The sequence below is a fragment of the Cydia pomonella genome, chromosome 21, assembly GCF_033807575.1.
Source record: "Cydia pomonella isolate Wapato2018A chromosome 21, ilCydPomo1, whole genome shotgun sequence".
Taxonomy (NCBI): domain Eukaryota; kingdom Metazoa; phylum Arthropoda; class Insecta; order Lepidoptera; family Tortricidae; genus Cydia; species Cydia pomonella.
This window is the reverse complement of record NC_084723.1, coordinates 12,544,280-12,570,187: the sequence shown is the minus strand read 5'-3', so window position 1 is coordinate 12,570,187 and position 25,908 is coordinate 12,544,280. Positions and strand designations below refer to the sequence as shown.

Here is a 25,908-nt window from a genome sequence, read left to right as displayed (position 1 = left end):
AATATATTATTTGTTGAAATTTGAACTTCAATGGTTGTCAATAGAGTTGAATATCATATCCACCATATTTGGCTTCGTATGCGGTAAGGGAATAAAGTAAGTATGGACTTTTGCAGTTGCGTGTACATCGACAAACGAGAAACAAAATAATAAAACGTATCGGTTTTACAGATGATTGCCATGATTTGATAGGTTCAGATCATGGCAAGGGGCTTTATTTGCATGATGAGCACGGATCTAAGTCCTGGCTGTTTTCTAAGTATTATTAATATGCATATTATATACATTATTATATCGTTGTCTAAGTACCAACAATACAAGCCTTAATTGAGATTAGCCAATTTGGGTAATAATATTCTTATAATATTTATTTATTTATTTCCCTTTATATCTTTCGATTGGCGTTTTCTACCAACGATTGTCATCTTGGCTATACCTAGGCTAGTTCATAAGAGATAGTGGAAGAAAGCAAAAGCCGCTAATATGCCTGAAAAATGGCGACATATACAGAGGCTTTTCTCTCACCAAACACTGAGGGGTGAATATATAGGCCAACCCCGAAATCACGAAATTTTTTTTTCGTTCGTATGTTAACAACTATTAATTCATTTACACTCATTCACATATTGTAAGAGAGGTATGGGCATTGTTAAGAGAGGTATGGGCATTGTGAATTTCACCTCGCTTTGTGTGGTAGGGCACAACCAGTGGATGTCATTCCAGATCTAGAGCAGAGCCCAACTGGGGAAGTACCTCCACCTTACAGAAAACCGCAGCCAAATAACACTAGACCCTACTCATAGTGTTGTGTTCCTGCCGGTGAGTAAGGTTGCCAGAGCTCAACGAGGGGGGGGGGGGGGCGAGTTTAGGGTCGGCAACGAGCATGTAACTCCTCTGGAGTTGCAGGCGTACATAGGCTACGGAGACTGCAGCCACCGACGTAGTATAAAAATTAAAAAAAACTCTTGACCGGATTAACAGATCTTTGAGCATTCAATAACTATACTTCCGTCAAGGAAGGCGTTGTGGCGGCCCGCCAGAAGTATTGTGTTGATTTACGGGCTTGACATGCGAAATTAGTGCGGACGTTTTCCTATAGGTGACCAGTTGTCCTCGATTCGCACCTTAAAAGAAGGGGCTAACGTTACTTTGTAGTTTTTTTTATTGAATTGTTACCGAGAGCCATAGTTTTTACAAAATTTTATTTTACTTGCCCTGTTATGTATGTAAGTTTGTTAGTTAGTGTGGGTCGCGCCCTCGCCAGGCAAATAATGAAGGAATTTGGAGTAGGCTACCTGGAACCAAAGGAATTCAAAATGCTACCCATGAGCTTCATCATCCGGCATATGGAGATGGTCGGAAAAGCTCTTGGAGTCTTGAGTAGCTGACGGATCTTTCCTAAGGGAGTAACACAAAAGATCCCTATGGGTCAAAGTAAGTGTGGGTCAAATCTTGCAAGTTAAATTTGACCTACTTTCAGACTTCCAATGAAGCTGAAAATTTGCATACATGTAAGTCGGGTGACAATGCAATATTATGATACCATCGAGCTGATCTGATGATGGAGACAGGAGGTGGCCATAGGAACTCTGTGATGAAACAACGCAACCTAATTGTGTTTGGGTTTTTTAAAATTGTCTCGATGAGTATTACTTGCTTGTAGAAAAAAAAGTAGAGTCAGCGATAAAAGCCTGTATCAAAAAAATTTTTTTTTTACAAAAACTTATTTTAATTTAGCTTTTGGAGCATTCCACGGGCTCTCCCATACGGACGCATTATATTTCCTATATTGCGACTTTTTTTCTATGTTTAAGCAGGCGATTATTTTCCTGTGCATATTTCTGAACTTTAGTCACAGAAATGAAAACTCTTGTACCTGCAAATCTTCAGAAAATTCGCGTTTGTACGAGACAACGGTAGACAATTGCATGGAATATGTATAGTTATATATACTCCTTTTAGCGACGGCAACGCCACTGACTGGCACTGCCGCAGAGGAGGTGGAAGCGCGTTTCAGAGTTTGACCGAGTACAGCTAAGATTTTAAATATCGATACGGACAAAGTGACAAAAATTTGTATACACTACCTTAATATATACGCAATAAGGTCGTGTATACATATTTTTGGTACTTTGTCCGTATCGATATTTAATACCTTGATTGTACGCATGTACAGTGAACGATTTGTCATAAGATTTGTTTGTGAGGCGGGATAGAGAACGAAATAATGGTGCTAGAGCGTAGACGGTGGTTGTCAGTAGGGATGTGTAGATGATTATGATAATTTACAACCATGGCATGCAAATTTAACACGGACGTTAACCTGTCGCAGTTTTCCTTACAATGTATAGGTACTTAATCATATTCTTCCTTCATGAGGAAGGAAAATGATAAAGAAACTTTTAAACAAAGTCGATAAACAAGAAATTAGGTTCATTCTTCTTTAATATATAATAAATATTAAAGGACATTATTACACAAATTGACTAAAGCCCACAGTAAACTCAATAAGGCTTGTGTTGTGGGTACTTAGACAACGATATATATAAATACTTAAATACATAGAAAACACCCATGACTCAGGAATAAATATCCGAGCTCATCTCGCGAAACAATGCCCTTACTAGGATTTGAATCCGGGACCATCGGCTTCATAGGCAGGGTCACTACTCACTAGGCCAGACCGGTCGTCAAATAACAAATAAATATTACCTACGGGACCATGTGACACAGATCGACCTAGACCCACAGTAAGCTCAATAAGGCTTTTGTTGTGGGTTCTAGACGACTATATATATATATATATATACATAGAAAATATCCATAATTAAATTAACTAAGGAGCCAATAAGTTCTTGGCAAAAATTTCATTTTTGGTACAAGCTTTTATCGCTGACTGTACTTTTTCCACAGGCAACTAATACTCCTCGAGACAATTCTAAAAACCCCAAATACAGTTAGGTTGCGTTGTTTTATCACAGAGTTCCTATGGCTACCTCCTGTCTCCATCATCAGATCAGCTTGATGGCACCATAATATTGCATTGTCATCCGACTTACATATGTATGCAAATTTTCAGCTTCAGTGGGTCAAATTTAACTTGCAAGATTTGTCCCATACATACTAACAGGGCAAGTTAAATAAAAGCTTGTAATATTTGTGACAAATATACAAATAAATGCCCTCCTCCGGACTCGAACCCGGCACCTCCCGCTGCATAGGCAGGGTCACTACCGACTAAAGTAGGAGGCCAACAAATAAAGTGAAAGATAATTATATATAATAAATAAAGCAGATATAAAAGGATTATTAACAAGAATTATTATTTTATTCATATAATAATTTTCGTTGGTTGTGTTTACATATGTAGTTTATTTGTATCGCAACAACATTACCTACTACATATATGGTGGTCAAGAGTCATTATCTTTGTAGTGTATGATTTACATATTTACATGATTAACATAATATAGGAACCCTTGTTAACAACCTTCATTTGACATACAGATAACGAGAGTGGACAATTCAATCAATAGGCAGCTATCACCAGATTACTAGTTAATATGTCAAGGTTACATAAATATTTTTCAATCTTGATTCTCATTAATTAATTAAAATGTATTTGGGATTATGTGTTTGATAAGCTAGTAAAACATATCATATAAGCAGGAAACTTTCCACGATTGTACATATAATTATAGCGCCTGCGCTTTTCCTGTTGGCAATCGCGTGAGATGATGGAGTGAAAAACTTTTGCTATTTAATTTCATCAGGAGTATCGATGGCAATCCTAGTTTAGTTATTGATTATTATTAATAAATTTAACGTTTTATTTAATAGACGGAACCACAAACTATAATAATTTAATTATTTGAAGATAATGCATTGTTTTTATTGTGGTAAACTTGAAAGAAATTTACTTTCTTTGTAAAATATTAACAATACATAAACGAAAATGTAAATAAAATCCTTACAAGAACCAGAATGATTCGTTAAAACTTATCATAAATCATAACTATTCCAATAGAGTGCCACTATCTGAACTTAACTCGTACTTCTGAATAGTTAGGCACTTGTTTGGAGTATCGATGGTATGACTGTAAAACAGTGTTTTGTTTCGATTTTCTACTATTTTGACCTTGATTAGTTTCACTAAATACACAATTTCATGATTAAATATTTTGTTCTGATTAGAATGATTAGTAATTAGATATGATAAGTGTTAGGACAACAACTGCGATTTATAATGTATCTATATAACAACGTATTGCAGCGCGGGAATGCTGCCTGCGTGATGGGCACCTTGCCAAGAGGCCAGGTTTTATTGCAGAAATTTTTATTTTTTCTCGGTAGGTTAAGTTTTAGTAATTTTATTTTATAAGTAGTCTTAATTTTGTTTTATACAATTAATGTCACTAATATTTATCGTCTTTTCAATAAAGGATATTTTCACATATTACTAATACACTTTGGTATACTTGATATCAAACAAACGTAGTTTTTTTTATGATGAATATTTGTATATAACTACATTAGGAAAGAGCGGAATCTCCTGATACAGGTATATATTTACATACTTAAAAGTAGGATCCAAATCCAATGTTTTTCAAACTGTTTAACCTAATAAACTTTTCATTTTAATTTTTCCATTTTCTATGGCTAAGAGTAGGAGCTAAGAGAAGACACAAACTTAGTCACCGCAATACTATCGAAGTTTTGCCTTCATTTTAAAACTATCTTCTTCTTCCTCGCGTTGTCCCGGCATTTTGCCACGGCTCATGGGAGCCTAGGGGCCGCTTGACAACTAATCCCAAGATTTGGCGTAGGCACTAGTTTTACGAAAGCGACCGCCATCTGACCTTCCAACCCAGAGGGTAAACTAGGCCTTCTTGGGATTAGTCCGGTTTCCTCACGATGTTTTCCTTCACCGAAAAGCGACTGGCAAATAATAAATGATTTTTCGTACATAAGTTCCGAAAAACTCATTGGTACGAGCCGGGGTTTGATCCCGCGACCTCCGGATTGCAAGTCGCACGCTCTTTCCGCTAGGCCACCAGCGCGGTTATTTTAAAACTATATGCTAAAATAACATGAAACGAACGCAATGAAAAAAACGCAGCAGGCTCTATTCTCCATACAAACGTATCACTTTCAACAACAAATCAACAAAAGAAAATAAATAAATAAATAAATAAATATTATAGGACATTATTACACAAATTGACTAAGTCCCACAGTAAGCTCAATAAGGCTTGTGTTGAGGGTACTTAGACAACGATATATATAATATATAAATATTTAAAAATACTTAAATACATAGAAAACACCCATGACTCAGGAACAAATATCCATGCTCATCACACGAATACATGCCCTTACCAGGATTTGAACCCGGGACCATCAGCTTCGTAGGCAGGGTCACTACCCACTAGGCCAGACCGGTCGTCGAAGAGAAATTACTAGCTAGATTGCTCTGAAACTTTGTTCTTACAAAAGAATAAGGTATATCTATGTTTGTAATTAGTTTATGTAGCTTGAGATAACGTAGTTGAAAAAATACAACAAAGCTTATCATAACAAAATGTTTTTGCTCTATATCGTTTGTTTTATAAGGAGCTATGTAGACTAATTACAGGCATAGATATAGCTCATGTCATTGTATGTACAAAGTTTCATTACAATCCAAAACGTAGTTTAATAAACCGGCCAAGAGCCTGTCGGGCCATGCTCAGAGTAGGGTTCCGTAGTTACTCTTCCGTCACAATAAGCTAAACTGGAGCTTAAAGTATGGTAGATTGTTAACCAAGGGATGAACTGTGTATGTACGTCTTTTTACTATGAAGGGGAAACTTTTTGCGATAACTCAAAAACAACTAAACTGATCATGTCTGCTATAGTTTTCATTTAATATCGTTCTTAAGCTCTACTTCCACGATTTTTTTTTATATTTTTTGGACCTATAGTTCAAAAGTTAGAGGGGGGGGACACTTTTTTTTTCTTTCGGAGTGATTATCTCCGAATATATCCGAGAAAAAAAAATTAGATTTTATTGTACGACTTTGTCGGCTTTATTGACTTATATATCCATGCCAAATTTTAGCTTTCTAGCACTAACGGCCACGGAGCAAAGCCTCGGACAGACAGAAAGACAGACAGACAGACAGACAGACGGACATGGCGAAACTATAAGGGTTCCTAGTTGACTACAGAACCCTAAAAATGAGAACGAAACTCCATTTGTATGGGAAGGTGACATTCGGCCGAGCTTGCTGAATATAATTATTCCCATGTTAAATAGATATGATGGTGTTTACATTAGGAACTGGATGGTTGTATGATTAATCAATAATTAGTCATTCTAATGTGCTTTATACTTTGTTAGGAAACCATGTTGTATGTATTAGGTATACAGGATGGGCAAATAAGAGTGATACACTTTGTTTCTAATTTTTAATTATATTAAGTGCATCATCAAGATGATTTTATTCTTACGAATTCTTATTCAAATAATGATTTTATTCTTGAATGCCCAACACTAAATTGATTTTCATGCTGTTGGACATATGCCAGACATTATGTTCCAAGTGTATTTGCCCACTCTGAATAATATATTTTTATAATAATACTTAATAATCTTTGAACTTAATATGGTTAACATTTAGAAATGAAATGTATACTTCTTATTTGCTTACCCTGTATTATGGTCACAATCTTAAAAGTTATGTTATGATGAAATATGCAGGTGGTGATGTTAATAGAGTTGTGAAACAAGTAAAATGTGATATACTTAGTACAGATGAATGCATGTATTTTAGCTTGTAAATAAATTGTGTTACTTGTAGGTATTTGATGTACGGGTCATACATATTTTATAGTTCCTATGTTAACGGCACCAATCATGGAACATTTAAGAGAAAATTTGGAGTGTTTTTGACATTTTACCGACACCTGTAGAATTTCTATACCGCTTTACGCTATAAAATCAAAATTCAAAATTCAAATTTCAAATTCAAAATTCTAAAATTTATTCTGCAAGTAGGCCTCAAGGGCTCTTTTACAAGTCAATACAACATTTATAGTAACATCATATAGTGACATGAAAAATACATAACAACATTTATAAATACAACAGCCAATACCTGGGTAAACATTACATTATAATAATCTTAAAATAAATAATTACTACAATACAATAGAGATGTATAGTCTCTATGGTTAAAAACACATAATCCGTCGATCTCTTGCCACCATCAATGTGCCTGCTCTTCTTGAGCCAACTGGCATTATCAGGGATGATGGCAAGAGGCCTGATGGGGTGTCCTTGGTTCCTTGGAGCTTGGGACGGATGTTAGTGTGGGATGCTACCTGCGTAGACACACTGGCACCGTCCCACCTCCAACGGACTAATGTAAAAGCGGGCGCAGCGGCGGAAAGCGCCGAAATTTTGAAACGTAATAAATATAAGAGCCTCGGTAGAGAGTACCATTTTGTACCTTTTGGCGTTGAAACTCTAGGTCCATGGGGTCCCAGCGCGCACAAGTTTTTTGGAGAAATCGCGAAACGTCTGGTTGACGTAACTGGTGACCGAAGAGCTGGCGGCTTCCTCGCACAACGTATCAGTATTGCGATACAACGAGGAAATGCCGCCAGCATCCTTGGTACAATGCCTCAAGGGCCTATTTTAGATATAAGCTAGTTATAGTATTCATCTGTATATATCCATTATGTATATTGTTATTGTCAAAAACACATTAAATCTGGAGATGTAAAAGTTGAATGTCCAATTCATCCATTATGTTTTCTATGTATTTAATGAAAGCTACTGCAATTGGTTTTAATATTATTAACCAATTAAAACTGTGGTTTTGTTGCTCCATTCATGGAATGTATGGCGCCATTCATTTTCAAAATAACAAATATCAATGCTTTAGCTCTTATTTAACATTGCCAGCGATTATAAACTGATGGTAAATTATACTTGTTTTACAAGATTTGTTTTTTGACGACCGGTTTGGCCTAGTGGGTAGTGACCCTGCCTACGAAGCTGATGGTCCCGGGTTCAAATCCTGGTAAGGGCATTTATTCGTGTGATGAGCATGGATATTTGTTCCGGAGTCATGGGTGTTTTCTATGTGTTTAAGTATTTATAAATATTTATATATTATATATATCGTTGTCGAAGTACCCTCAACACAAGCCTTATTGAGCTTACTGTGGGACTTAGTCAATTTGTGTAATAATATCTTATAATATTGATTTATTTATTATTATTTATTAGATGTGTCAGTCACGTAGATATTTATGCATTCAAAACAATAGGTATAAAGTAAATAACGTGACATATAGCAAGTGTATAGGTACATACTCTGGCTTTACCATTAAGTAAACACCATTAAATACTTCAAGAAAATAATGAAACTTTTTGCATAACGCATAAGTGTTGACTGTCAACATAATCATATGTACTCATTACAAATTAAAAACGCATTAGCAAACCAACAGGAATGCGACACATTGCTGTGTTTGTTTGCGATAAATAATGGATATTGCGACATGGACGTCGATATGGAAAACTAACAGTTATTGGCATGAGTCATGTGGCTATCAATATCAGTTTTGTTATAGGTACAAGTAAAAACTTTGTAATATGGCAATTAGCTACTTTCCGTGTTTAGCAGTAACACATCGACTTTGCAACATCAATGTATAGTGTTTGTGTCAGCACAATCTATCGGATGATAAAAAGGTAGTTGGTTTATACACTTTCATAGATTTTATAAAAAAGCGGCCAAGTGCGAGTCGGACTCGCCTATGAAGGGTTCCGTACCATTGATGACGTATTAAAAAATACTACTTACTAGATCTCGTTCAAACCAATTTTCGGTGGAAGTTTGCATGGTAATGTACATCATATATATTTTTTTGTTTTATCATTTTCTTATTTTAGAAGTTATAGGGGGGGGGGGGGACACATTTTACCACTTTGGAAGTGTCGCGCGCGTCGCGCAAACTATTCAGTTTAGAAAAAAAAAATATTAGAAACCTCAATATCATTTGTTGGGGGGAGCCCCGTAAATTTAATGTTTTTTTTTCTATTTTTGTGTGAAAATCTTAATGCGGTTTCCAGAATACATCTACTCAACAATTTTCGACAGTATAGTTCTTGTAGTTTCGGAAAAAAGTGTCTGTGACATACGGACGGACAGACATACAGACAGACATTACGAATCCATAAGGGTTCCGTTTTTTGCCATTTGGCTACGGAACCCTAAAACGTTACGACTTTTATTTCTCTATATAAAATAATTCAGCTACTACTTACTACTTTGTTTTTACTCAAATAACGCGACGTCACAAGTGTCACAAGTGACCATGGTGTGCGAAATACATTGCCGCTAAAAAAAACTATTTTTTTTTTCAGAATAATTTCATACTAGCAATCTCACATCTGAGGATGCCGAAGATCGGGCAAAGTGGAGAAGACTAAGTAGGAGAGCGGACCCTGGCGCTAGGCCGGGAAAACGCTAGGTTGAAGAAGAAGAAGAAGAATAATTTCATACTACTAAATCTAAAGTTAGTTGTTATATGAAAAATACACGCAGTGTAGGCAGGATATACGTTCATACATGTACGTGTTTCTCTAATAACTCCCTGTCCCTGCTCGAGATGATACATATATGTATAACAAGATCTTTCTTGTTATTTGAACTTATCTAAACCCCTCTTGCTTACGATTTGTTAGGTCATTTCCCAAAAGCATATTTTCCTTGCAGCAAATTTATCTATCGCATTTATTCCCGAACGCGATTATTCTATTCAATTCAATTCATTTAAATTCAATGTCTTTATTTTGCATAAAAAGTGTCAGTATTCTATTCACTGTTTGCCTCGGCAGCCTATCTTCACTGCCGTTTCTCCCGTTTCTTGTTTTTAATCGTCTGTTCTATCCTGCAGCAAATTTTCACATTACTATGCTTCCTTTGTAGTTTTATTTGGTTGAGCCAGTTTTATTCTGTATTTTTTTTTTGTTTCTGTGTCGTTTTTTTATCTATAATTTTTTTCTGTGCCAATATGTGCCAGTATGGAAAACTGCACTACCTACTAAGTAATTAAAATGAATAAGATATCTTAAAAGCCCTTTATAATTCTATTTTTTAAATAATTATCTAACTTTAGTTTCATCATTTTCCGACTAATTATTAAGAACTAATGGATTACGCAGCTCAAGTAAAAAAAATGCCAATCGATTAACTCAATAAATATTAAATAGGTACTACACCGTTTTTTTAGATTAGAATTTTTCTAACCTCAAAAGTAGTGGTAATGAACTTTTTTTTCAAAATGCTAGGGTAAACGACACTATAATTCAATGCATAGTACTCGTACTAAGATTTAATTTTCTAGGAATAAAGTTATCACTACTTTTGAGGTTATAAAATTTCTAATCTATACCCCTAGTGTAAATTTTTCGATAGCGAGACGTGACGTAAGCGTTTGCGTTAAGTCTCATTTTGTATGGGATTTTGAGTTTCCAAAACGTCCCGCTTGGCGCGCTGTTTCTAAATCCGGTACAAAATGAGACTTCACGCAAACGCGTACGTCACGTCACGCTATCGAATAAATTTACACTAGGGGCTCTGAAACAAAAATGGAATATACTACTAACTACACTTCTAAAGAAACATCTAACTAGCTCTAATTCGTAATAATACTGTGACGCCATTTGCTTGGGCAAACTACTCTTCTGATAAAAACGGGTATTTTTTATGGAAAATTCTATACTTAATGGCCCATTTTTCTCTTGAGTGTATGCAGTAGGTACTTATATTGGTTACCTACTATCATGAGCATATAGATAACACACCTAAGTATATTATATTATGTATTTATACAGGGTGGCTCAGATTAATGAGATAGAAAGGTATTGGTATCACACAGAAAAAGTGTTCTTATTGTCTATTAGTAGTAGAGCTTGTAGAGTTAAACCAAGATAAGTTGGCTGCGATTTTTTTAGCCCAGTTCTATTAAATAATGACGGATGATATTTTATTATTTCCGTTAATTTCAAGGGTGCATTCCTGAGTTTAAATTAAGTAACTTTCTCAAAGACACCGGTATTCTAAATAACTCCATTTCGTATATAATAAATAATTTATTTTTATCTTATAAGACCCTTACGAGCGTATACACTTGCCTTAGGGGTTATTTCACATATTGATTAGTGTTTAGTACGAGTTTATACTTTTGCTACTAAACGTAAAGTACTTTTACTAAATTTCGGATGATGGATGTTCGAAATGACATTGATATGTCACAGTTTTCATTTCAGTTTTTATGTCAAATGTAATGCCCGTGTTACAATAATGCCATATGCAACATTTTTTTTATTAATCACGCAATTTCGATTCCTTAAACGTACTTAGCCGTACCCCGAAGTTAACGGAATTCAATAATAACACGGTGTATAATAGAAAACTATTGTCTTTGTTAAATATTAATGCCTACATTAACTCGGCATCCTTATAAGCCTATTAAACAATTTTTTTTTTATACTACGTCGGTGGCAAACAAGCATACGGCCTGCCTGATGGTAAGCAGTATCCGTAGCCTGTGTACGCCTGCAACTCCAGAGGAGTTACATGCGCGTTGCCGACCCTTACCCCCTCCCACCCTCGTTGAGCTCTGGCAACCTTACTCACCGGCAGGAACACAACACTATGAGTAGGGTCTAGTGTTATTTGGCTGCGGTTTTCTGTAAGGTGGAGGTACTTCCCCAGTTGGGCTCTGCTCTAGATCTGGAATGACATCCGCTGTGCTGTGCCCTACCACACAGAGCGAGATGACATTCACAGTGCCCACACCTCTCTTGTGGACGTAGTTTAAGGACATACCCGGGTCCAAAACAAAAGCATGAGTTGATGACATTTTTATTAATATTTCCCATTGCCTACGTAATTACGCAATAAATTAAACTTCTGAAACAAAGAGGCCATTTAAATAGAGCTAAGTAACCGTCCATATTAAATAATATTATCTATTCACAACGCATAATTACGTATTTCTATAGTTATTAGTTATAGAAACTTTCCGTAATAACTTACAGTCTTTTGTCGTTTTTTCAGTTCCTTATTTAACAAAAGCAGTTAATCATAATTGCGAAATAATTAACATAAGAATAGTCTCTAGATAACACGTGCCTAGTTCATGACTTTTTTTATAACTAAGTATGTGGGAGAATGGACATAAATAATAGTTTTAAGTAGGTAGGTAACATTTTTAGTATCAAGCGCCCCATTTCTAATACAAAATGAACACATATACGTATTTTTGGCAGTGAATGTGTTAAGGATTTTAATTCCCCTACAAAGGTACGACGGGGCAAAGAGAAATTGAAATAGAGGTGTATTGTCAAAGAAAATTTTGATATTTACAAATTTAACACATATCAGTAAAAGAATAAGGATCAGAGTCAAATGGCGTTCTAAAAGCTTTAATCATGTGTCGAAAGATGGCAGTAAATGTACTGTGGTTGTGTGATTACAAAATTTTCTTTGACAATGAATATACCTCTATTTCAAATTCTATGACGGGGTAACTTCAAATTGTTCAAATGCGGTGTAATTTTGAGCCCCTATTTACTAGGCTTGAGTCGGTCAGGACCGAAGAACTAAAAGGAATGAAATCCCACCACGGACCGAAAGGAACTAGTTCATCTTAAGCGCTCTTAATCGGTCTCGGTCCTTTAGTTCAGTAGTCGGTACGTCGGTACCTAGTAACAAATCGGTCGGGAGCGAATGATCGGAATGAGTCAAGGTTAAGAAAGTCGCTCGCTCACGCTCTCGCTCTGTTTATTTGCGAGCGAGAGCAAGACACATACCTAGTCATCCTCATTATTGCAAGATTTGCAAGTGAACTAAAGGAACTAAAAGAGCGAACTAGTTCCTTTGACCGATTCACCGAGATCGGAGCGCTCTTTTTAAAGACCGAGCGGGCACAACTTTACTATTTACTAAACTAAAAGCACTTTTTCTACTGTACTAACATTAGTAACACTAAGTAAGCCTTAGTAAGTGTTGCCGTAGCGTAAACGTAGACAAAATATGAAGTGCTTTTTTATTAGGGGTCGTCTTACACAGATCGGTCTAGCCCCAAACTAAGCAAAACATGTAATATGGGTACTAAGTAACGATATACATAGAAAACACCCATGACACAGGAACAAATATCTGTGTTCATCAAACAAATAAATGCCTTGCCAACTCCTGAGTTCGGAATCCCTAAGCCTATGAAGCTGGTGGCCCTAACCATCGGCTTCACTGTCACTACCCACTAGGTCAGACCGGTCATCATCTGGTTAAGTAGATACTAGTGATTTAAAAAATTACCCTGCTTTGGAAGTTACCCCAACGCCACTTTATTTCATCGATTCAGTTGTGTAAAAAGAGTTACCCATATTAATGGTTGATGAAATTTTAAACACAATAAAATTAGTTGAAAATGAAGATAATTAAGGATTAATAGTATTAATACGTCTTAACTCTGTACTGATATTAATAAATTAAATGTGTGTGTTTTTTTATAGCTCGTAATATTTCATAGCTAATCATGTAAAGTTAATTATTCTCGTCATGTCCCAAAATTGGACGTGATATTAGCTGTGTGTGTCTATTTTGACCGACTTCAAAAGATGAAAATCTTAATTCGTCGGAATATTTTTTTTGCTACTTCCATTGTAAAACACACCGTATAGCAGCAGCTTTGTAAATTTATTGATTATATGTACATTTTTTTAGGTACACAAATCATAAAATAACGCTTAATTTATTTAGTTAAAACCTATAAAATTGTTGCTGGAGTCTTTATTCGTAGGCTCAAGTCCTTTTGAGTTGCTCTTAAAAAAAGACTCAATATAGGATTCACCTCGGGACTTAAAAGACTCAGAAGTTATGTGAGCGCCGCGTCTCGTAAAAACGAGTCAAGTTTTTTAAATTCAGACTCAAAAGACTCATGTTCTTATCTTACCAACACTAACTGCAAACGATGCCATAAATAAGTGTTTGGCAAAAAGTAATTTTTAGTACAAGCTTTTATTGCTGACTGTACTTTTCTCCACAGGCAACTAATACTCATTGAGACGATTCTAAAAACTCCAAACACAATTGGGTTGCGTTGTTTTATCACAGAGTTCCTATAGCCACCTCCTGTCTCCATCATCAGATCAGCTCGATAGTAATATTGCATTGTCACCCGACTTACATATGTATGCGAATTTTCAGCTTCATTAGAAGTCGGAATTATTGCAAGTTAATATAAAGCTTGTAATTAATTAATTGCTTTTAATCTATTTCTAAGCTACATGGCATCGTTTCTGTTGAATACAAGATTAATTTCAGTTTTTTTTATTTGCGAACAATTCCTACAAACTTGTTTCATTTAAAAAATGATAAAATATGTTTTCAGTCCTGTAACAACCTACTCGTTCTAGAGTGTAATTTCAAGTGGTTGCGACATTCAATAATATGATAAATGATAATTAAACAAACAAAAATAATTAATATGCACATAAAATTATGATTACATGTGCATAATAATAATTTATGTTTGCGACACAAAAGGTATTATTCATTTATTTTGAAAATGACGTAAATATATGTTGGTTTCTTTATTTGTACTAACTTCAATAGGTAAAAGAAAAATATATATAATTATTTTTATAAAAATATTTAACAGACAGTATTTTTTTAATTCAAAATTTGGATTGATTGATAATACATTCCATAACCAAACAATTACTTTAAAATTTAAAAAAAACACGACGGCAGTTTAAAAGCGGACTGAAAAGCAACAAATATTTTTTAGATATGTTAGTTACTCAACTTAATTAATGTAAATTAGAATATAAGTGTTCAGTCAGGGTCATAAACAGCAAACTCAAAAGTTTATGCTCATTTACTGCATATTTTACTCCAATCGCAGTTGGGGGACCTTCATGTAGTAATTTCTCCCAAGCTCCCCGACTGCAATCGATATAAAAATATACAGCCCGTGTAGCCAACGTGCCTATCGTTCACGCTCCGTGGCGAAGGAAACGCAACTGTCACAGTCGCACTAATATGGAAGAGTGATAGAGAGAGATGACTACGCCACGCTACGGAGCGTTAACGATTGTAACGTTGGCTACGCGGCCAAGTACAGTCACGATCCTAAATGAGGGACAAGTGAATGAGAACAGTGTAATTATCCTAAAGTAAAATGCGGATATGGCACAACATTTTTGAAAATTTTATTTTTTTGTGTCAATTATAGCATATTTTTTGTTATTACAAAAATCATTAAAAAACGAGTTTTCTCAAAAATGGATACGGCACAAACGTATTCTCAGCCGACGATAAGTTTGCAAACGTATTCTCAGCCGACGATAAGTTTGCAAACGTATTCTCAGCCGACGATAAGTTTGCAAAATTTAGTATGATTATGTAAAAAAAGCGCAATGATTATAATTATCACTGTTATCATTAGGCGAGGCCATCAATCTGATTATCTGATTGAATAGTCAATTATCAGATTTTCTGTCTGATTGACATTGAGTATCGGTATATATCAGGTTTTTTTATTATTATTAACCTAATTTCAAATATTTGGTACAGTTACGGTCTTTAATTGTTAAGAAATGCTTACGGTATTAAACAACAAAATTAGCTTGAACTCTAAATGGCTCCACAATTAGAGACCGTGACTGTACCTAGGTGGAATCTTCAAAATAGGCACACAGATAGTTTACAACCTGGACTAGAGCATAGGATACTCATCCTGTCATGTATCCTCTACTCTAATTAATTAAAATAATTACTAACTGGCTTGGTGATTTCAGTACACCGACGCTTACGAAAACAAATGTGATACAAATTATGAAATGTGGTGAAAGAAATGTTCTTCAAATCATAAACAAAGGTATTATTGTACTATGGCTTTGCTGTCGATATTTTCATTTGATTATAGAAAAAACTACACAATGTATCATATTATCAGGAAAATAATACAAATCATACAAATATACGTAGAGTCGAGTCAATCGAGAATACAATATTAATTTAAAATTTGTTTTATGATTTAGTATTTCAATTTTAAATTTCTTAAATGTTTAATGCAGCAAAATAGGCATTTTCTTGGTATTAGTTAATATGGGGTATATTATAAATAGATGCTGTTAAAAACGTTAAATGAAAAGATAGTTTAAGTATCAAAATAGGTAATACCTAACTGACTAATAAACGTATACTAGACACCTATGTAAATATCAGCAACCATATTGTAATTTTTCCGCAATTATGATATTATTTGACATTGTCAAGGTTTTTAGTTATTGATTTTTATCGTTATTAACATTTTTATATAAATATTTAAATTAATATTATGAAATGAATAAATTCCATCACATTAAATGGCAGCGGCAGAGGGGATATCTGTAGATATAATTTAGACCCATTAGGTTAAGAATGTTAAGATAGGTTAAGTTTAGTTGTAGTTTCAATTTGTAAAAACGTGTATTACTGTGATTTATTTAATTGAATAAAAAGAACATTACCTAAATCACATAGTTTTATAAAATAAACATAAAAAATACTCACAGAATTATGAACACAAGCACACACGCGTGGGTGCGGGTCTGATATGTAATCAGAATAGCGTACAGACGCACACTACGTTTTTATCTATACATATATACTATATATCTACTTTCAGAATCTAATCGGCTGTTAGCTATAGATTAATTGGTTAATATAATACATGCTGTGATTTTTATTACTGCAATAGATTTTGTAATGAGTCTAGGGCTGTCAGGGTATTTTTTGTTCAGGGCTAACCAAGATGACAATCGTATATCGACAAAGGCGAAACGAATAGAAAAAAAATAGACAAGTGCGAGTCGGACTCGCCCACCAAGGATTCCGTACTTTTTAGTATTTGTTGTTACAGCGGCAACAGAAATACATCATCTGTGAAAATTTCAATTGTCTATCACGGTTCATGAGATACAGCCTTAAAAGTACGAAGTAACGTACATGTATTTCTTAATAAGCCCAGTATCTTACAAGTTAGTTAAACGGTCAGAATTAATTTCGTTGCCTTGTTTTTTATCCCCAAAAAATGTGACGGAGTGTAGCTTTTTTCTTCTTCGCGTAGTCCCGGCATTTTGCCATAGCTCATGGGAGCCTGGGGTCCACTTGGCAACTAATGCCGAGATCGACGTAGGCACTAACTTTTACGAAAGCGACTGCCATCTGACCTTCCAACCCAGAGGGTAAACTAGGCCTTATTGAGATCAGTCCGGTTTCGTCACGATGTTCTCCTTCACCGAAAAGCGACTGATAAATATCAAATGATATTTCGTATAAGTTCCGAAAACTCGTTGGTACGAGCCGGGGTTTGAACCCGCGACCTCCGGATTGAAAGTCGCACGCCACCGCTAGGCTACCAGCGCTTTTTTTTACAAAATTAAGCACAGGTATAAAGAAACTAAAGTGTCCTACCTTAGTCAGCCATGTACCTCCTCACAGCTCGACAGTTCGACTACCGTTGAACAATAATTAACATTATTTCAACTAGCTCCTTATCTACCCTGTGCACCCTTGAGTGGTGTTCCATTGTTAGCTGACTAGACATATATCTTATTGCTATGATATTAAAGTCCATTGATAGTCAAAGAGTGTTAGTATGGATGTACTTGTACCTAGATAGTTGAAGTTTCTTGTTAACTTAGATGAGTGGAATTGTATTGAGTGGTTACACATTTTCTAGTTAAAACTGATTCGTAATATGCTAGATTATCATCATCATTTCCTTTTATCAGCCATACGACTCTCTACCAGTGCTCAAAAAATACAACTACAAGTGCTCAAAAAACTATAATCAACTTATTAAAATAGTTAAAACGGTGGAAAAGTCAGCGATAAAAAAGTTTTAGACAACTTTTTTCACCTTACTTTTGACCTGTAGCTTTTTTTTACAGATACCTAGGTATACCTACTTATACCTAGTAGTATAGTTAGTAGGTATAAGTAGCTGACATCTTTTCAGTAATTAATGTAATTAAGTATGCTATAATTTGACATTGTATAATTATTTCCCAATATTTATTGATAAATATTGATTGAATATTTATTGTGATGAATTTATTTTGCTATTAATATATTATGAGGTTTTTTACTGACATTGTATAAATAAATAAATAAATATTATAGGACATTATTACACAAATTGCCTAAGTCCCACAGTAAGCTCAATAAGGCTTGTGTTGAGGGTACTTAGACAACGATATATATAACAGGGATCGGAACCCGTTTTTTGGAAAAACTTTGAAATAAACATATATTTCGGTTTATTTTATACTCCAAATATAGGACTCGGTTGTGGTTTTTGATAACGACTTCGTATTATTAGATTGCCCAATTAGAAATGAAATAATTAACAAAGAACGAAAAAATACCGTTTCCGTTCCCATACAAAAAATACCGGTTTCCGATCCCTGATATATAATATATAACTATTTATAAATATTTAAATACATAGAAAACACCCATGACTCAGGAACAAATATCCATGCTCATCACACGAATAAATGCCCTTACCAGGATTTGAACCCGGGACCATCAGCTTCGTAGGCAGGGTCACTACCCACTAGGCCAAACCGGTCGTCATATATAATAAATAGTTGACGATCATACTATAAATTCATTTCAAATCATTCAAATTTTGCGGCCATATTCTATGACCAAATAGAATTTTTTTGTCGATCCAGTTTTTGGAATTTTTTCAAAATGGCGGAGTCATGGTACGTCGCGCCTAAACAAATAGCCGTATCGATATCATAAGAGTTTCCTCCTTGTGAGACATGGTTACAGAGTGATTTGCGAAAAATTCAGATATTTTAGAACGCTGGTTTAGGGGGTATTTAGATATTTAGGTTTTACTCGAGAATAAGTAGCCTAATTTCACCGTGTCACATATATCCATTCGTGGCTCAATTGGAATACACTAGCTTTACAATCATGAGGTTCCGGGCTCAAATCTCGAACAATGTAACCTTTTTTGTTTTTTTTTGCACTTTAATTTCCTATTTTTTATTGACTAAGCTTTGTAACAGGGAGAGAGAAGAGGACCCTGGATCTATTCCCTGAATAGTAACATTTTGTATTTTTTTTTTGTATTTAAATTTTGTAATGTTGATCAAGCGAGCACGAAGCGCGAGCAAAGCGTATTCGTTTCAGTTTTATTGTCTGAACTTTTTTTACAGCCGTTAAAGTTCAAGGAGACGGACAGTTGCGCAGGCGAAAACGGGTTCATGTTTAAAAAAATCTGAGCAGTTTTTGCATTTAGATTAATTTATCAACTTTGGCTTTGCTATAGAGACGTAGTTGTAGATTGGAATATTGATATTATATTAGGAATAGAAGTTTAAACGTAAATGTATGTTATATTGCTTTAATAAATAAAAAATATATATCATAGCTAAAAGAGGGAAACGGTTTTCTAACATATTTTCTGCGTGCAGTCGCCGCAGAAAGTTTCGGTACGGTTCGTGGCATTCTTTTAGAAAATTTTGGTGCATATAGATTACTAAGAGCCAGCGATGCTTGCTATAATCTTGTCTACAAAAATTCAGACCACAAATTTGCAGGAACACAATGTTCCGAAGATTTATTACATATCTTCTGTTGATATTTTAGTCAAGGTATTCGATGTAGCAAAATGATGTTTTAGCGGATTAAATTGCCAAATCCTATAGAGATAAAACACTACAGAGTGAAGCTCTGATGGCCCTTCTTCTGCCGACGAAGATGGAGGTGGTTCTACTTTTACCATTTAGGGGATGACCGACTAACTGTGAGCGTTTGGAAACGGGAAAGGGAGTATTTTCTCTTTCCTTCCCATTTTGTAGGCGTTGGCAAAGAGAATTTGAAATGGAGGTGGATTGTCAAACAAAATTTTGTTACTACAGTAAAATTGCTGCTATATCTTTCGACACATGATAAAAATTTGTAGAACGCCATTTGACTTTCCTTTCCTTGATGATCTTTTTGATCCTTATTCGTTTACTAATATATGTTAAAGTTGTTAAAGACCTAAAAGTGGCGCCATCTAATAGATAAAAGGCCAAATGATTGACAGCATCGTTTCGAGCGATGGCACCATAACGTTCCAAAAGTTTTAATCATGTGTCCAAAGATGGCAGTAAATTTAAGTGTCTACAAAGTTTTCTTATTTAATAATTAATGAAAATTCCTTTTCCCTGCGGGCTTTTTAAATTCTGATATACGAAAAAGTATCTATAAAAAATTAAAAGCAATTAACATTATTTAGAGGTCGCTATAAATGAAACAATACTGCTATACAAAATAGTATGAAAATAAATTGACCCATCAATAAATCTGCTTTGGAAATGTCTTTCTATAAAGGGAGCCATGTGAAGATAAAATCCTTTCAACTTTTTTCAACATACAAAGTTGGACCATCCTATTCGATAATTATGTTTTTTTGTCAATTTAGTTTTTATAAATTCTTCTAAACAGCGGAGCCATAGGTACATTTATTCAGTTTCAAGGGCTCCTCTACACGATGGCCCAGCGTAGGCCAATCTAAGGGACGCAGCTATGCGGTGAAATGAGATAGCAATATCACTTGCTCCCTCTAACGCAGTGGTTCCTAACCTTATCAGTTCTGCCACCCCTATGACTAACTAGGGAATCAATATTCTTTTTTACAGGTCTAATTTCTGTTATATTTAATTGAGCTTATTACCTCCGTAAAATACCAGATTTACCACTACGGGGGTAATTACCCCCAAGTTAGGAACCGCTGCTCTAACGCATAAATGCGCCCCTAGGACTTGCCTACGCTGGGCCATCGTGTAGAGGAGCCATAAGCTATGCTCGCGAGGTCTACAGCTCACAGAGCTACTAGTATAGATTAGCTTAAAATAATTTAATATTATGAGATAAATAAATCCAAATCTAGATCATAACGCATTTAATGTACCACTGAAAAGCCCCACCCTAAATAATAGGTATTCATAATGAATAATCATTTACCTATCTGCCAATTTCCTTATAACAGTAAACACACTACTTCGTTTGGAGAACACTTGAGAATCATTTACGAATAGGGCAGATAAAGTAACTTGACTTACACTACTGGGATCATAATCTAGCCTAGACCTACTCCACCTAATAATAGGAGGTGCCAGTTGCTCATTCGTGAATATTTACCTCATTATTCATAAAACTTAACAAATGTTGAGGTTTATGTCGGCCGGGTCAGGTCGGGCCCTGTGTTCGTCGAAGCGAAGTTCACCGAATCTACGGGATTTTTCTATTCGTAGAGTGTATTGGGCCCCATCCATTCCACGACTGTTCTCTCTCCGCACAGATTATCATCAGTGTGCAAAGTCATTTTTTTATTTTATATTCTGGTTTTTATAAGAACTAGATAGAGAAAAACGGCCAAACATGAAGGCCGTAAACAGATGCCTACCATAAAAAATCAGCAACAATAAACGCAACAATCAAAACGGTCAGACAGATATTTTTTTCTCATTCCGTTCCCAAAATTTCATTACGATTGGTTAAGTTTTGGAGGAGGAAAATGTCGGGAACGAAAACTCGATTTCTGAGAATTTTATTACGCAGGGTTTTTCACCTAAGCTGCAATTGTCCTTATCGCACTAATGTTATGAGCCGCCCCGTCAGGCGCGACGGAGATATTTACCTAAAATTCTCAAATCTCAGAAGGGGCTCAGCCGGTATTTCCTCGAGATAGAGCTTGGAACTATAGCTTGGTGGTTTTGGGCCATTCTCCAGATTTGTGCCTGCGTCTAAACTCCGTCAAACCATACTAAATGTATGAAGTGTTTGACGCAGTTTAGTCTGACCGCAGTCATATAGTTTGAGAATGACCCTTTTACGAAACTTATTATTTAAATCTTACCTGTAAACTTTCTGCTAAAGTAATACACCAACTTTCTGCAAATAAGCACTATAAAGAGCATTATTTACTGTTTTCGTTGACGCGTATTTTATTAATAGCAAAGACACTGCACGGTGCCAACATTGTCTTAAAAAATTGTTTATCATTCGATTATAGCTCTTCAACCATTCTAATACAATGTTTTCGGTATTTCTATTTATTGTTCCGAGATAAGATCATCTCGCGCGAATTTTAATGTGGGATGACATGTGTTACTTATAGCCAAATCTAGGAAAACCCTTCATACATAAATAAGACTAAGAAATAGTAAATATTGCTAATCCATAAGGGCACGTCACGTACAGTCATATAAAATAAAAGCGTAATGGCATATGTAGTGAACCAGCCGAGATTTTAAAAGAAGTTGAGGTGCTTTAAAATATATCCTTTAAGTCTCTTTTGGCCAGGCTTAATTTCGGCGACCAGCATCAGCCGCTTTGCTATAAACGCCTCCCGCACGAGGGCTACTCTGAGCTCTTCCTCCGCGCCTCGGGATGCCTCTAGGGGTAGGACTAGGGTTCCCAACCGTACTATATTATATAGTATTGCACTATATTTTGGCTCTCTGTACTATATACTGTTGAAAAATATATAGTACGCTAAAATACCATATTTCCGACATCCTTCTAATTTGTTCAAGATCGATTATCAATTTAATTCTAATCAAATTAAATTATTTCAAGTATGAAGACAAAATGGCGTGAGGAATGCAACAGGGCTGACATAAATTTAATAAAAAGTGAGTTATTAATTGTCACAAATATTCAGTATGAATTTACTGAATCGTTGTCTCATTTTATTAAAAATTAGACATTACTAAAAAGTGCACAAAGCTCAATAAAAAATATAAATTTAAACTTTTAATAAATATTGTTATTAAAAAGATTTTTTTTTTACTCTTTATTATTACTGGGCGTATGAGATGACGAGAGAGCAGTTTTACATATATGACTAACTGATGGCATGTTAGCTGGAGTCTAGGAATGGGATGATTTTGATAACAGAGAGTGGTCTACACAAAAGGATTAGTTAAGAGGCCGTTATCGATTTTAGTCGCAACAATGTCAAATTCATAGATTTAGTCGATGAAATTGTACAACTTCTGTTAACTATTAGAAATAACAAGTACTGGTTTCTATTAGCGCGTCTTGTTATCCTTAATTTTTTTTTAAATAGTCTCATTTAATTAGTAATTATTGTTTTTCTGATGGACGTTTAGGTAAACGCGCGTAAAGCACTGATTTTGTTGATCTTATTTGTAAATTTCGTAAAGTTTGGACTGCTAAAAATGGTAATTTTGTATTACACATATCCTGTACTTCAACTTTAATAAACTACATTTTTGATATTATAAATTTGAATTTAGTTATTTGAATGAAAGTTAGACGTAATCAATTTTCTCCAGAACTAACTTCAAAACAAGTGACAATTTCTCTGAAAATCGACTTAATTTCAACGTAATTTTGATACTTAAACAATCTACAACATTTGCTAAAACTGTTCTTATACATAACTTTGTATAATTTACTACCATAGTTTTTTGACGAATTTTTAAAAACTGTCCCTTCTCGTCACATATTACCGGGGACGCACGCTTGCGACCTCATTATTAAAAGGCAAGATGAGAAGACGTGCTAATAGAAACCAATACTTGTTATTTAGATATTGCGTAACAAAAGGAGTACAATTTCAATGACTAAATCTATCAATTTTACATTTTTGCTCTAAAATCGTTACCATAACTAATCTTAACAGAGTGCTAGTAAGTATGATTAAACATATATTACACTTATGTTAAGCATTTTATCTAAAAGTACTATATTTTTTTGAAATGTACTATATTTTTAATGCCTTATTCTGAAAAATACTATATTCCACCAAAAAATAGTTGGCAACCCTAGGTAGGACAGACAAGACCACGTGGATAGTGGGGTACTCCGATTTGCATTACAACGACTATGATTATTGCATATCGTACCATCGACAATTTTCTGATCTAACTTCCTATTAATTTTTAAATCTATAATATTTTTAATATCTTGGGAATTTTCGGTTTTTAAATATCAGGTTTTTCAAATAAAACATGTTATTTTAGCATGTTCTGTATGATAAAATAATAAAAATATGTGTCATAATGAAATCCCACCATCGAAAAAGTCACTACCCTTTGCTACACCTAACCCTCCTATCCCTCCTCTCATTCGCGAGAGGGCTGGGTCTTTAGTGATATAAAATAATATTATACTTTTGGAGGCGCGCGCGGGACTTGAGCTTAGTGGAGAATGCAGTGGGTGTAGACAGGGCAAGAGTCATGGCAGTGTGAAGAGATTATACAGAATAGTATGGATTTACGCAAAGTAATGCCTGATGCTATTCATCATTAGAAAACACAAAAAAAAACACAATTACAACTCGGTAACAACAGGCGGTCATATCGCTAAAAAGCGATCTATAGTGATAGACTTTATTATAAGCTACTATACTATGCAATTTTCAATAAGTCTTAACGTGGTCTCAACTCAGCTAAACTCTATGGGCGTTAACATGCTGTCGGTATACATCCTTTACACTTACACAGTGCGAAATGAAAGAGTAGAAATGAAATAGAGTTGGTTGCCAGAGCTCAACGAGGGCGGGGGCGGGTTTAGGGTCGGCAACGCGCATGTAACTACCCTGGAGTTAATCGGCGTAATCCGTAATTGGCGTAATCCGTAATTGCTGAGGTCGCCGTCATAAAAATCGATGAGGAGGACTATATATATATGTATAGCAAGCAACTAAAAAAAAATCCATTAAAATTGTTGCCATGTTTATATGTGTTGTATTGTTAATGTTCATGTTTTGTTGTTGTGTTGTTGTTGTTAAGTATTTTGCGTCAAAAATATGACAGTTATTTACGAAGAAAGTGGCACCCACATATAATTTCTACTCTTTCATGTCCCACAAACTTCTTGGTGCAGTTCAAAAAACTATTCCAAACGTCACATTCCCTTCATTTTACTTTGACAAATTATTAAATATTGTTTATTTTATTGGCAACCACAATAAAGAAACAATGCACATAAGTTTCGAAAGCCTAAAATTATTCCGTGTGTGCCATAATAAAAACTAACCATGTCATCCAATGTGAAAATCTACTCAACGAAACTAAAAGAAGACGACCTAACTTTCAAAGGCTCTCAAAATCTAGGATCCAACATCGAAACTAAACTAGACGAGTTAAAATCAGAGATGCTACAGAAGATACAAAAGGAACTCACTGATTCACAGAACGCGAGGAACTACATATCGCAGAAATACGAAGAACTGTGTAATAAGATTTCATTTTTGACAGATCTGGATGCAACTGTCACAGGTTTTAGAGCTGACGTCAAGACGATTGAAAGGCAGATCTCTGAACTGTCGACGAGGGTAGATGATATTGAGATGAGAGCCAGCCATAGGGAAAGTCCAGTGTCGTCTTTTATGCAGTAAGTCAGCATCAGTGTGATTTATTTTGTTATGCGTTGATGAAATTTCAGATGAACATTTTAATGAAGAATTTAAATTGTAAGAATTTAAACTATTTACTGTTGGATTAGATCAGTACCCCTAGTGTAACTTTGATCGACATCATAACGTGACGAACGCGTTTGCGTTAAGTCTCATTTTGTATAGGATTTTGAGTTTCCAAAACGTCCCGCTTGGCGCGCTCTTTCGAAATCCAATACAAAATGAGACTAAACGCAAACGCGTACGTCACGTTTGGAAATCGAATTTATTTACACTAGGGGTACTGGATAGTATTTATTTTATTGGATCAAAAATCTGTTTTTAAAGATTAGTATCAACTTTTTTATTCACAATTTTTTGTGTTTTTGTTCATGTGTGTTTCAATAAAACATG

General features: G+C 35.0%; 1 protein-coding gene across 2 annotated transcripts in view; it reads right to left on the bottom strand.

Annotated features, from left to right (window-relative positions):
- LOC133529714 (facilitated trehalose transporter Tret1-like) overlaps positions 1 to 17,601 on the bottom strand; it is a 78,560-nt gene extending 60,959 nt beyond the window's left edge. The window contains exon 1 of one of the 2 annotated variants that reach the window (XM_061867508.1): positions 17,532 to 17,601. The gene's annotated coding sequence lies outside the window, so the exon portion shown is untranslated. Of the gene's footprint in view, positions 1 to 16,628; positions 16,762 to 17,531 lie in introns of those variants that run through there. The other variant, XM_061867509.1, reaches the window with a different exon arrangement.
- Between the last annotated feature and the right edge of the window lie 8,307 nt (positions 17,602 to 25,908).